Source organism: Megalops cyprinoides, chromosome 20 (genome assembly GCF_013368585.1).
Source record: "Megalops cyprinoides isolate fMegCyp1 chromosome 20, fMegCyp1.pri, whole genome shotgun sequence".
NCBI lineage: Eukaryota > Metazoa > Chordata > Actinopteri > Elopiformes > Megalopidae > Megalops > Megalops cyprinoides.
The window spans coordinates 8,266,705-8,280,614 of record NC_050602.1 but is presented as its reverse complement, the minus strand read 5'-3'; positions in this window follow the sequence as shown (position 1 = coordinate 8,280,614).

Genomic DNA, 13,910 nt, shown 5'->3' with positions numbered 1-13,910 from the left:
CATTTCCCCAGAAGAGCAATGCAGGCTAAGGGATGCATGTGATCTTAAACGTAAGTGGCACAGGCTTTATTTCGCCGCCCCCCTTTCCCGGCACCCCAGGCTAAGCCCCCTCTGTTTATCAAAGGGCTCTTGTGCGCCAGCCATATCAGTTACCCTCGCCGGGCTCTCGGCTGCGCTCCGGTGCATGCGCCGACCAGCAGACCATGTCACCCGTCCGGAGATTACCGTGTCACCCGTCTGCCGAGATACTAAGAAGGAGGAGGAGGGGGGGAGGCAAGCAACACCAGGACACAGCATTGGGTCACTGGGGCATAGGTCCGGATGACCGGGCCACATGATTGGGTCACTGGGGGAAAGGTCTTAATCACCAGGACACAGGACTGGGTTGGTGCACCTGGTTTCCAGGTCGTATTATAATAGTTCATTTAATAACGAAACCAATAGTGAATGGCTGCATTTGTAAATAAAACTATAATTTGGGATTGTTCCACAATCAATTCGATGATTCAGATTAATTAGGTAATAGTGCAAGTGTTTCATGAAGAGACTACTTCCTTTTAAATGTTTAATTATTTTAATTTTTTCAAAATCCAGTCTTTCCCATCCACACACCAATTTTAAAAGGAGGGTGTTTGTACTTATTGGCAGTCAGTGAACAGCTCAATCAAACCTAATGAACAGAGGACTCTGAACACTGGAGTTGAATCCAGCATACTTAGAGTGCTCCCACGGGCACTGCTATAGACCACCTAGATGACTCTGTGGACTCTCCCTTGGGAGGAGCAACACATGGGAGCGAAATTAACATTACACTAACACACACTCACAACCAGTCAAGCTGACCATTGAGTTCAAAGGTCGAGGGACACAGAGCAGCCAGCGGAGAATGGGTTAAGAGTAATGTGCATCGCGAGCACAGTTTCGCAGGAAATGGCTTCCTTGTTATCAGGCCGAAAACAAAGAAATACACATATTCACAGGCTGAGTAAAATACAGAAGTGAATAAATATGAGTGAGAGTGAGAATTCATATCTGACAGTCTCACTGTGACTGCATGATGGAATATTCAGGAAATAATAATGCAAAAAGAAAATATCAGCATGCAACATCCTGAAACAGCGCTGTGAGATAGTAAACAGCAGAAATCTCCACTTTGCCCACACCTATTAGCTTTATGCTAGGATGCCAATTGGCATGTGACAGCCTTGCGCAAGGAGGCCATCCATCAAGATCACTGATGCGGTGCTGCTGCTGGTCGAAATTCGGAGGTGCTATAGTGGAGGCACAGTTTTTAAACACAGACCTGAATGAAATTTACGACGTGGTCCTGTGAGTCTTTGCATGTGCAGAGTCGCTCTACCAAGGACAGAAAACTGTGTGTGTGTGTGTGTGTGTACGTGTGTGTTGTGTGTGTGTGTGTGCGTGTGTACGTGTGCGTGTGTGTGTGTATGTGTGTGTGTGTGTGTGCGCACATATGTACTTGAGTACCTCCATATTTCCACTTTATGTCAGAAAATATTTTAGCACTTGGAAAATATTTCCATGAACCTCCTAGGAAATACACTACCCTTGCCTGACATTTTGATGTGACAATGACACACCATATGTCACTCTGTGATACTCATGTCATTTCTTCTCTGACGCTGTAAACTGATGCTGGTGACAAAAAAAGGGGCTAAAAAAGACAAGCAACCCCCTCAATGTGGCTCCAGAACAGTGAATTCCTGGAAAAGAAGTTAAGAATGTAGAATGTTTAAAGAAGGTTAGCCCATCTAGGGTCATCATTCTGTCTATGAACTACAGTGTTTCTAGCGCTGTGTCTGATCTGGTCATCCCTACTTCCAGTAGGAATCCGGGTAAGAAATTCCAAGCATTTGCACAGATCTGAAAACTAAGCCCAGACAGACACCACATGATAGGACAGGAACACCATACCCCGGCCTTAGAGGGATACAGTCCAGGTTGTTCCTTCTCCACCTTGTCACTTGGCCACCTGATTGCTCACATGCTCGATTTAACCAATCAGAGCTGCGACAGAGCCAGCAGCTCCGCTACCCCTGATTCTCCGGCTGTTTCCAAAAAAGCATGTGCTGCCTTACGGCCCTCCAGGACCGGCTCTGGAAAAATAAAAAAACAGACAAGAGGATGGAGGCGACGTGGGTGGTGGTCCATGAAGGAGGGCAGCCGAATCCCCTGCTGCCGAGCGAGAGATAATATCCCTGGGCCAGTTTCCAGGAGAGACATGTGGAGCAGCTGCGCCCGGGCCCCACTCACGCACCGCACGCTGGAGACCTTCCCCGCGCAAATATTTACACATGTAAGCCAGTACCCACAGGCCGCTTCCACACCTTGTTGCTGTCTCTAGCGAGTTCCCTGTTAGTGCTGCCTGAGCAACACCTGTTGGACAGAACAGTTTGGGCTTTTACAGAGAGAGAGAAAGAGAGGGGGAGAAAGAAAGGAACAACAGTAACTGATCCAGAATCAGTTGATCCACCGCTAAGCCTACAATCCTACTCCTAACCCCTGCTAAATGTAAATACTGATTCATGATGCAGCTCGTGAGGCTGTAATTTATGTACAAAGAGGGGGCCGAGAGAGACAGAGCTCACTTTTAGCTGTCGTCTCATCTCTTCTGGTGAGTGAAAGACTCAAATTCAAGTCAACCCAGCTGCAGTGCCAGCTGAGTCTGGATTTCACGCTGTACCTAAACATCGGGGACTGAAGCTTCCCTTTTGTCACTCTAAAGTTAAAAGCAGGGGCACAAAGGCGCAGTGACCCAGAAAGCAGCGCAATCAGAACGGAGGCCGTGGGTTCAGTGCAGCTGTCAGCCTGTGGTCAGTAACAGCACAGATGCCCACTCTGCTTCTGAGCCTCTACCAGTGAAAACCACTGAGGGATTCTTGATTAGATCAGGGCATTTTAGTAGTGTCTGCTTTGCTGTGTTGCTACATGAAGAGGCAGGTGCAGGCAGTACTCATCTGAAGGTGACGTAAATCATGTCATACCATCTGAGAGTCCACTTGGAGGTCACATGAGACTACCTGCTCTGGCATGCTGAAAAGGAGCTGCCAGACAAGCCATATGCTATTTACTTTTGTTTTCACACTCACTCCTGTCTTCTGTGTGCGGCAAACCATTCACTGCTCATTATGGCTGTACATTACATTACATTCGTTCAGCAGATGCTCTTATGCAGAGCAACTTCCAGCACAAGAGAATAGAAGTGTATTCATCGAAGTTAAATGAGGAACAGTGTCAGACCAGGCAAAAAACACTTCCAGACCAATGAGTGTTAACACAAGACCACCCAAGCACTACCATAAGTTAACTTGTGCTAACCTGAAACTAGATGGCCTAGAAAACTGAGGGAAGTCAAGGCCATACACTACCATGTATCACACAGTCTCTAGATCACAGTATCCATAACACATCACCATACATGTAAATAAGAACCAAGATGCAGTGTGAAGAGGTGGGTCTTCAGTCTGCATTGGAAGACAGCCAATGATTGTGCTGTCCTGATGCCTGTGAGGAGTTCATTCAGGCATCTTGGTTGGACCCCATGGGGAAGGTACAAGGTACTGCCCAAAGGTTGCAGAGCATAGTGATCTGGCCACATTCATATTCATACCCACATTCACATTCATATTCAAGCAAATCTGAAAGCCGCACTTGTTTCATCACCAAGCACTAGTCTGCTGTTCCAGCTACAGCTACACTATAATAACATACCATGTAAATGCTACAATGTAATCTAGATTTGATTAAAAAAACATGGCCCCTGGTACATTCACCAAAGAATTGCACCAAAGGAAGGATTGCATGTGTATATTGCAAATATGCCATGCAGACCTGTAGGGGTTTAGACCAGTTCTACTCATGCAGTGAGGCATGTCACACATTTAATGGTAATTTGTGCCTGCTTAAATCCTTCACCGCGATGCACAGATGCTGGCTGCTCACGCAAACGGCATTCGTGAGTCGGGTGTTGCATGTAAACGTTTCAATCGCGTTCTCTGCAATCACAATCTGAACATCTGTGTGTGACATACTCGCAAATGACAAGAAATAATCAACGAATATCAAGACACCCTATTAATTACAGTTTTGATGTGTCTGTTGTATAACTGTGAAAGGAAACCCGCAACCCTTGCGTTCGCATTCTGTTGCAGACTTCAGAAAGGTTGAATCACACATCCGCTATCACGCCTCCCCACCCCCCCCCCCCCCCCCCCCCCCCCTCTCTTGCACCGCCTGCATTAACGACTCCATGTGAAAAAAGACATGCGCATCATCGACCTAGCGCGTGATTGCCTTTGAAACAGCAGCTCTTCCATCATGATGAATCTTGGACGTTTGAACATCAAGCGTGCATGGAAGTACGTCTCCCCCGCCCCTTCAAAACTAGATTAAAGTCTGTTGCTGTCAGGATACATTTTCGAAGAGATAAACACAATAGCCCCGGAGCCAGCCTCTGAACTGCAAGAGTAGTTGTAGACTAAAAAGTGACGGTAAAAAATACATCTAGTGAATCCGGGCTATATATCTATATGCGTAAAAACGTTCACCATAAACGTTGATGTATTTGCAAAAGACAGTAAAAGACACCTACATAAAATTTAAGGTTCGCTAATAATGCATTGTTAACGCGCGCTTCATTTTACACTGAACGAAAAAGGAACCCTGATCATCACGCAATAATTAACATAGACTTTTGTTTCAACCTTAATCAAACACTGAATAATTAATTGGTTATATCTTTACAAATTTACAATGAGCGCAAGTTTCTTATTAATGCGTATTCTGAGTCCACGAGTCATTTTAAAACCACATGTTCAATGCGCATGTGAAATTCTGCACTTGTTGTATACCTTGAACGCAAATGTTAGAGGATGTATTAAGTGATACTTACTACCTAAAAAGTACCATCTGGCATGTACTGTCAAATCATGACCACAAGATGGTGCTCTCTCGCTTCTCTGCCTTTGACAACATGACAGATACTGGCACCCCTCAACAGGGGCCTAATTATGTTACATGTCACAGACATTTGCAGACATATTGCCGAATCCAATTTATCCAGTCATAACTTGTCTCTCTGCCTCTGCCCTTTCTCAACTATGTCAGGTGGGGGACAACAATGCAGCTGGTGTCATCTATTGGAAATAAAACAGATGTTGGGAGGAAATGATAGGAGTGGGGGGGGGGGCCTTGGTGGTGAATACAGAGGGCCAAATGTTCAACGGCTCAATGCCACCGACGTTTTGCAGACAGGAACGATCCAAGAAGCAAATACTGTGTACTGCCCGCCGACAGGCTAAAGAAGGATAGCAAGCTGCGAGCCGGAGCCCAAAAAGGAGACGAGGAAGAGGAGGGAGAAACAGACGGAGGGGGACGAGATCCAGCCGTAACAGATGAGTCAGTTGGCGGAACCTCCCTCATTACTGTGGACAGAGCGCCAAACTCCCGCCGTTTGACTGGAGAGGGTAGGTGAAGAATTAGGCCTCCAGGGTCTCTTCCTGTGCCCCATTATGGAGAAGCGCCAGGCTAGATGACAGGAGGGTGCGGTCGCCCCAGAATCCCCTGCTTCGCTTTCCGATACCTGGCAGAACTGCATCTGCTCAACAGTGGGGGGGGGGGCACTCTTGCACCGGGCGTCATGGCGAATGCTTTCCTTTTTGCCTGCCCATTCCCATTGCAAATGTGTGAAAGCTTTGTGATTCACATATTGGTTTTACTTAGCACAAATTACAAGATAAAAGGTTATGGTAATTTCAAAAGAGATGGATTCTACCCCCCCGACACACACACACACACACACAGACACACACACACACACACACACACACACACACACACAAATGCATAAGCTGAGATAATTACTGTACAACTCCTATACCTTGTTGCAACTTATGTGATATTTTAAAATCTTCCTGCAAAAGAAAAGGTAACAAGTTGAAGAGATGAGTCACAGACATGTGAAGGCAACTGCATGATCAATGTGGAATGCACTCAACCAAACAGAGGAATCAATAAATACACTCAGGCTGGCACAGGTCTGATTGTAATTATTACACACTGCAGATCAAACAAAGCCTCCACACAAACTAATGTGAAATTAAAAATGCTGAGTTGTTCCACAAGGCCAGCTTCATTCTAAGAAAACAGTTACAGGTTGTACTGATCTCTTTGTGACAAGTCCTCTATAGCTCTGCTTGCTTTGGTAATCCTCTCTGCAGTTTACTCTAGAGAACAGTGAATTAGTTTCCTCTTAGGGAATTCAATTATTTCTTTAAAATCTATTTTTTAAGCAAGGCAACTCTTTGCTTGCCCCGTCGCTGCTCAGCAGCTGCACTTCTCCTGGCCCAAACTGCGATGACTTATTGGTTACAGAATACCTATTTACACAGCTGTGAGACAGGAATTGGCCATTAGTGCTTATCTAGGACCAGATTCCCCAACCGCAATCCTAACCTTAACCATTATAGGCTAAACAGCAAAGCTGGTCTTAGATCAGCACTTATGGGCAACTTCTGCCTGGAGTATTTATACAACCATATGTCTACTGATGGGAAACAGCAGCTTGAGTTTCAAACCTGTAACCTTCCACAGCAATTTCCAGATAAATATTCCTCACTACTTTACTCAGATTTATCTACAATCTAAGATAAATTATCACTACTATATACTAGCTACCCAATGCAACATTTAAGCCTAACAGTAACTCTTGAGTGAGAATGCAAGTAGAAACATCCTGTATTAACACCCTTGCCAGTTAATATACTCTTGTCCCTCTAAAAATATCCAGTACGCCTGGCCAAAGTAGGATATTTACCGACATACCTATGGTTATGCATTTAAGGCTGACAACACTCTCATAGATTATTGTCATCAATTGTTTACCACCGGCTCCAATCACATCTACACCACAGACATTAACAGACTCAAAATGCGAAGTTTCAAGTATCTACTCAACTCAATTGTAACATGAGCAATGGGCGATCATTATACTTCACGATTTCAAACGGATTCCTTCCAAACTGTCCCCGAGGCTTATCTTTTCCTTTGAGGAATTGCTTGAATCAGTATAACAGGACAGTCAATATGCTACTTCAAACATAAATCTTTTTATTATTATTCTCCCCCTGAAAACACAGAGGCTGTATGCTCCAACCACCACAGTGCTACTGGTACACCAGCATTTCTACAACTTCTATCAACACAGAGATTGTGCAATTATTTTGCAGCACCAGTAAAACACCAGTACTGTGCACCTTTGAATGACTGTACAAGACTGCCAGATGCTGATGTATGCTGATGAGAAAAGGAAGAGCAGATCTGTGACGAAACGCCACAAGTCTTTATGGAAAGCAACCAAAAGCAAGCGAGGAGTGCTACTCATAAGTCTGTCCGGTTCTAATTACTCATTAATGAGTTAATATTTATCTAGACGACAGAGAGTTTAATTGATATGGAATTAGTATGCTAAAGTAAGGGGGCTCGCTCGAAGAGTTCTCAGTAAATGATAGCGGCGTGAGCAAACCACTGAAGAAAGGATTTTTTTTAATGGCAAATCAATTACTCATTTGTGGGCGCGTCTGATTAATTACCCAACACTTAATGTTTTTAACGACTTTGTGGACTAACAGGACTATTTAATCACCCAGACCTCAATCTGTGGACAAATGCTGACTGCCCGCATTTCATAGCTGGGAGACAAAAGAGCCGCATTCGTAAAACATTCATCACTATCCGGAGTGTACACCTGTCTCCTCGTAATGAGCAGAGGACGTAATGAAGTCGGGGGATCACACATAAATCTTTTTCGGTGGGGTTTTGTCAGGAGAGCCGCGTGCACGCGTTCCCTAACCCATTTCTAGGGCTGGAATCCGGACTGTGGCGTTTGCTGTGAAGCACCCTTCTCAAGGGCGCAAAAGCAGTGTAGCGCTAAAACACAGACTCCAAGTGAAAATTAAACATCTTGACGGAATATGCTATTTGAGTAGCTGAGGTGGTTCCTGTTCAAGAAGCTGTGGGGTTAGTGTTGCATTATTTGGGGGAAAATGTACAAAAATAGCATTAAACCTGTAGATTTCTGAGGGCAGTTGAAACGAGAGCTCAAGAAAGCATAACATCACAGAATCTGTGTGTGTTCTGAAGATAACACAAGATCACCACTCCAGATCCATTCTGCTCCTATTTGGGGTTGTATGCAAATAAGGGCAACATGACAAGAGCAAGCACTTTTAGACATTTTCAATGGGAGTGCACCGCACGCCATCAGCGGCTAGGATCTGGGCTCTGAGATTTCCCCTCTCAGCCATAGGCCTGTATATTGAGCCTGCTTTTTCATCAGCGATCTTTATTTGACTGTATTCAAAGCATTTGTTCAAAGATTCACCTCAGCCTATGCAGATTTTTTCTGTTTCATTTAGCTATTAGGTATGATGAAAGCCAGCCACTTGACAGACACAGTCACCCAAGCAGATTTCAGTTTTTGCAGGAATTCTTAAATCACTGACATTGGATTTACATTTCACATGTTCTCATTTAGCAGACACTCTTATCCAGGGCAAAGAAAGTATATCTAATAAGGTAGTATGAACATGCGTCAGCTCCTCACTCAGTGCAGTGATAACTAATGCACACATGCTTTGATACATTAGTACAATACAACATACCCTACAGTAAAAATCTAATAAATTCTACTGTAAATATACACAAATAAGGGAAGGTGAGTTACGCTTGGGCAGGGGAACCAGAATGCAGTCTTAAGAGGTGGGCCTTCAGTCTGCGATGGATGTATTACATTTGATTTTCTCAATTAGATTATCTCGATTAGCCTAAAATTAGATTAATATTTACAATAAGAACCCATGCCATGCCTATGCTGGCTCAGGAGCTGTAAGATTGAAAACCACAGGGGTTATTGTGGTTGACAGATGTTTATTTGAGACAAGAACTCTTTAATATCTTAATCAAAATAAATAAAATCTTCAGCAATTCCTTGTCACTGCTTCTCTGCATAAAACAGACTGACGAACTGCAGAGAAATTAATGGAACTAAAGTCCCATGGTGAGGACAACACTTTAAATATCAGTGATTTCCAGTTGGTGTCTGCCACTTCTTCGCTCCCTTGTTTTTGGTACTGTCTCGATGCTGTGACAACTAGGTGCCAGGTCCCTGACATCAGAACACACCACAATGCCCACCTTACCTAATAATTATTCAAGCAGACCTGATATTCTGACATCATAGTCTTGTAGGTTAATATCGTAGGCCAAAAGCATTTTTAAAAGCTTTATCGGTCTGTAATGTGCTAATTTACTGTCAAGAATCTGTATGTCGCTTTCAGAAAAACTTAGTTTCAATATTTTTGAACAAAACAAATTGGGGTAAAATTCTTCTGGAAGCAGACTTTAATGTTCAGAGCCCCTGAAACCCATGATTCCCTGTGCTCTGATAGCCCACAGCACTGATTTCCATTTTCTTATTGGCTCCAGGTTATATATCTAGGTTATATACTGGCATACCTTCAGCCTCAGAAATGCCACTAGCTAGTGACAGGGGGAGAGGCTCCACAAGCTGCCAAAAGGGGTGGAGCAGTCATGGGAAATCAGGGGATTGCTGATCTGAGTGAATTGTGATGTATTGCTATGGAGAGCTTATTGCACTTACAATTCAAAGACAGACAGCACATGGCACCTCCACCCATTATGCAATTCATGAACGCCCACTCCCCTATCACAACTAGTAACCCTCTTTGAGCTATACTTGTGCGTATGCGCAATCTGTTTAAGCATGATTTATTATGTTTTATTTTTGCAATTTTTAATTTAGTGTAGGGTATAATAAACCCCTCTCAAGTAGCTTCATATGTGGTGAGACTCATTATGGCTGTAATGCTGCCAATAAGAAAAAAAGAGCAGCCTGGTCTCTTGGGGCAAGGTAAACACCAATAAATGTAAAGTGATGGATCTTCATACTATGGGAAGCATTTCCATCCTGATGAAATTGGTCTCTTCCCGGATGCAATGCTTCCATCCACAGGGTATCAGTGGTCACTGAATGCTTTGATGAACATGAAAACAGTGTAAACCATACACCATGGTTGTCTCAGTTATCACATCTAAACCCAGCTAGACACTTACTGGAGGTATGAGAGCAGCACCTGAGACAGCATTTTCCACCACCATAAACAAAATACCAAATGCTGAAATTCCTTGTAGAAGAATGGTCGCCAACCCTCCAACAGACGTCCAGAAACTTGTGGATTCTATGCCAAGGCGATTTCCACGTGTTCCGGTAGCTTGTGGTGGCCCAGCATCCTATTCAGACACTTTATGTTGGTGTTTCCATTATTTTGGCAGTTATCTGTCGCTAAGTAACTCAGGAAAGCATGCATGGTACAGAGTGGTGTGTTTAATGACTGAATGCGTTCCACAGAAACACTTTTTATAGATAACAGTACAGCTTCTTAATTTTAGAAGTGTTAATGGCAAACATTGCTGTAGAAAAGCTACATGAAAATGCATAGTTGCGATTCTTTTGTTAAGACTTGGGAAGCCTTGTAGTTTCATTTAAAATCATAATATTATTGTCCTTTTATTCTTAGTCATTTTTGAAAAGCAAGGCTGGTAAGTGGTACAGTTCAATTAAAATGAAGTGAGTGGTTTTTAGTATCTGCTTCACCATATCACAACCGTGCCAGAAACACACGCTCTTAAGGAATAGCAGTTCTTTCTGCTACCACCTCATTTTCAGGTTAGAAAGATGTGCCCAGCAGTGGCTGAAGTGTTAAGTAGAACTGGCTGTTGTGATTGTGATTCATGAATAATGCTCATCAGCCGTATCTCCTTGTCATAACAGGGTAATGATACCTAAAAATGTTTTTCACCCTTTAATGTTCACCTCAAGAACCACCACTAAAAAGCATTTGAAGTTTACGAACCAAAACTGCTAATGTTATGCCATTGACACAGATATTGCGGATTCTGTTTCAAGTGTTTTCTGAACATGTCATGAGATTATTTCAGGAAGTAGCGTGCTTTAGAAAGAACAGTATACATGTAGAACATATCAGTCAAGCTTGGGGTGTAAGCATGGTCTCACGTTGCTGACAGTTTACTGTAATAGCGGTTTGCAGTACATTAGACTCTTAATCAACCAGATCTCCTGCAATCAATAAATTAATAATACAATCAATCAGTCATTTAATCACTCAATCAGTGGGTGGGTAATATAGCACTTAATGAGTTACATCTTAAGGAAGAGGCCTTTACATCCCATCAGTGACATTATCCCACATTATCAGTGACATGGTCATATCCGATTATGCATTCATCTCCTATTCATATCCAACTTCTAAATAAGTATTCAGTAAAATGTTATTTGTTTTCATAAATTTTCAAGGGTGAATTTTCACATAGTGCTGAACATAGTGGGTAATCCAGAGGCAATCATAAAAAAAAACCCAGAGCTAGGTAGTGGGAAGAACTGGAAAATAATTTCATGTCAGCAGCACAGTCAGCTGATATGAATGGCAATTGATCATCAAACTGTTGTGCACCATTGGCTTTTTTTCTCGAAAAATCAAAAATCATTTCATTATCTTGAAACAGTATGTTCAAGTGTCTGAACAGTGTTCCACTGTATTATTAAATAGATGTGTTGAAGATGGCAGTTGGTGTTGGAGGCGGTGGAGACAGAAGTCAATAAGAAGCATATCTCTTATCTCTGGGAGAAATGAAGAGGTCATGTCAAGAACATATGTTGGTATGTATGTGCAGCCTGTAGAAAAAGACAACATTTTTGATCTTACTGGCAGGAGTGCTTGTGATCTAAAGATATCTGTAGGGATGTTGAAATAATCCAGCAGACAAAAGTTGAAGCTACAGTTCAAGCTGAAGTCATGTTAAAAATTGGTGATAGTTTTGCTTTGCAAATGGAATCAGTGCAGAATTTTCCACGTTGAATCAGTTTTATATGTCAATGTTGAATCTTTGTTAAAAATTAGTTTAACACAGATTTATTGAATTAATGTTACATATCAGCATTGGAATTATGTTTAAAATTGTTTTGGAATTGATGTAAAAGTTTTAACTTTAAGTTAACATTGAAATTACATTTAAAATTAAGTTTAATTTGCTAATGGAATCACTCTGTGTGCCAGCATTGATACTATATTTAAAATGAGTTGGATCTGCAGGTTGAGTCAATGTTGACTTGTTATGACAGATTCAGTATGGTTTCATTTGCAAATTTAACCAAGACCTGTAAATGAAATCTAGATTAAAAACACAGAAAATGTGTGGTTGAAAAGACTTAACACAGAGTAATATGTTATTCTTATTCCTGTGTATTACAGAATATCCAACATATATCTAAAATGGTACTCTGGGTTATAAGTAATAATGTTTTTCAGGGTGTGGTAAGTAGTGGTTTTCTGATATTTAAGATAATTTGCAAAAGAAATTCTGCCAATAGTTAAAAATCACGTACTTACTTGAGACATCCTTAAACTGATAAAAGCTTAAACTGGTAAACGCTTTGTTAAGTAGAATAACTTGCAGTTAAGTTGTGAAGTAAAGCAACAAAATCTGCAACATGTAACTAACACGGTAAGTTACATGTTGCAGGTTTGTTGCTTTACGTCACAACTTGATTTTGAACAAGAAACTACATTGAGTGCGAACAGGGAAGGAAATCACATGAGCTATGCTGCATTATGCCTGATTAAGAGTGCACCGGTGACCATTCATAAAGGAATGTAACCTCCCTGTGAGGTATTTTTTGACAAAACGATCTCATTGGTGCCGAGTGGGACTCAGTGTCACTAATCCAGATTTCCTCATTACACTTCATTTGGCGGGTTCTGTCGGGATTGTGCTTGGAGCGAGTGATAGCAGTCTCCACCTGCCTCCCTGCACCGCTCCAACACAGTGGCCTTCGTGGGACGGGGAGCGGGAGGGGGTTGTTGGCGGAGGAGGGAGGAGGCGTCTTGGTACAGAGCCGTGCCTAATGAGCCAGCCCGTCCCACCGTTTCGGTTAGTGATGAGGCCTGGGCGATGGGACGGCCCCGGGGCGCAGCGTTCCCGGCTCGGAGTCGCGCTGAAGGTCGTCCCGTCGTCCCCGTTCTCTACCGGCTCTTTTTAATAGCTCTGCACCTCTTTCCTCCTCTGCTTTCCGTCCGCGTATTTGTGTTCCCTCTTTTGCAGCGAGAGGAACGCCGTACGCATGACTAGCAAAGTGGCGCAGGACATAATTTATTAATTGCAGCGTGTGTTGAAATGACAGGGAGTCCTTCAGTGGCTACAGTGAGCGGCCTTGCAGTCGAGAGACACAGCCAGTGGGAAGGGAAAACTGTGTCCCTCCTAAGCCGCTATAGATTTCACCCTCTTGTATGGAACAACTCATCCAAAAGTGCAAAAAATGCCAGCACAATTGTTTGGCTGTTTTATGCAGATACAGCATCATTATAAGTAGGACAAGGGGGGAATTCAATGCACACATGAGGCCTTAACTAAAAGAGCAGCCCTTAAGCTGATATCTTGTATTATACTGTGCTGGACACTGAAGTTTATTGTGCTTTTATGCTGTACTATAAACTTACCATATTATCACCCCCGCCCCCAAAGCAGCTGATTCAGTCTAATTCAGTATTTTGGGTTTCCATGGCACATTTTCGGCTGCCATACTAGTACTTGGCCCAGAATAAAGGCCCTCCTGGAGGCCCTACTGGAGGTGGAGAGAGGTTGGGTGGTTGAATTAGGTGGGGCGGTAAGATCTCAAGCATTTTATGCTCCCTTGCATGTGTGGTTGCATATGTGGTTATGCAAATTGAAGTTCCAAAGCAAGATTTGGGAGAAGAATTTTCAGACAGTCCCTATGCAATCAACCAAACCAACAC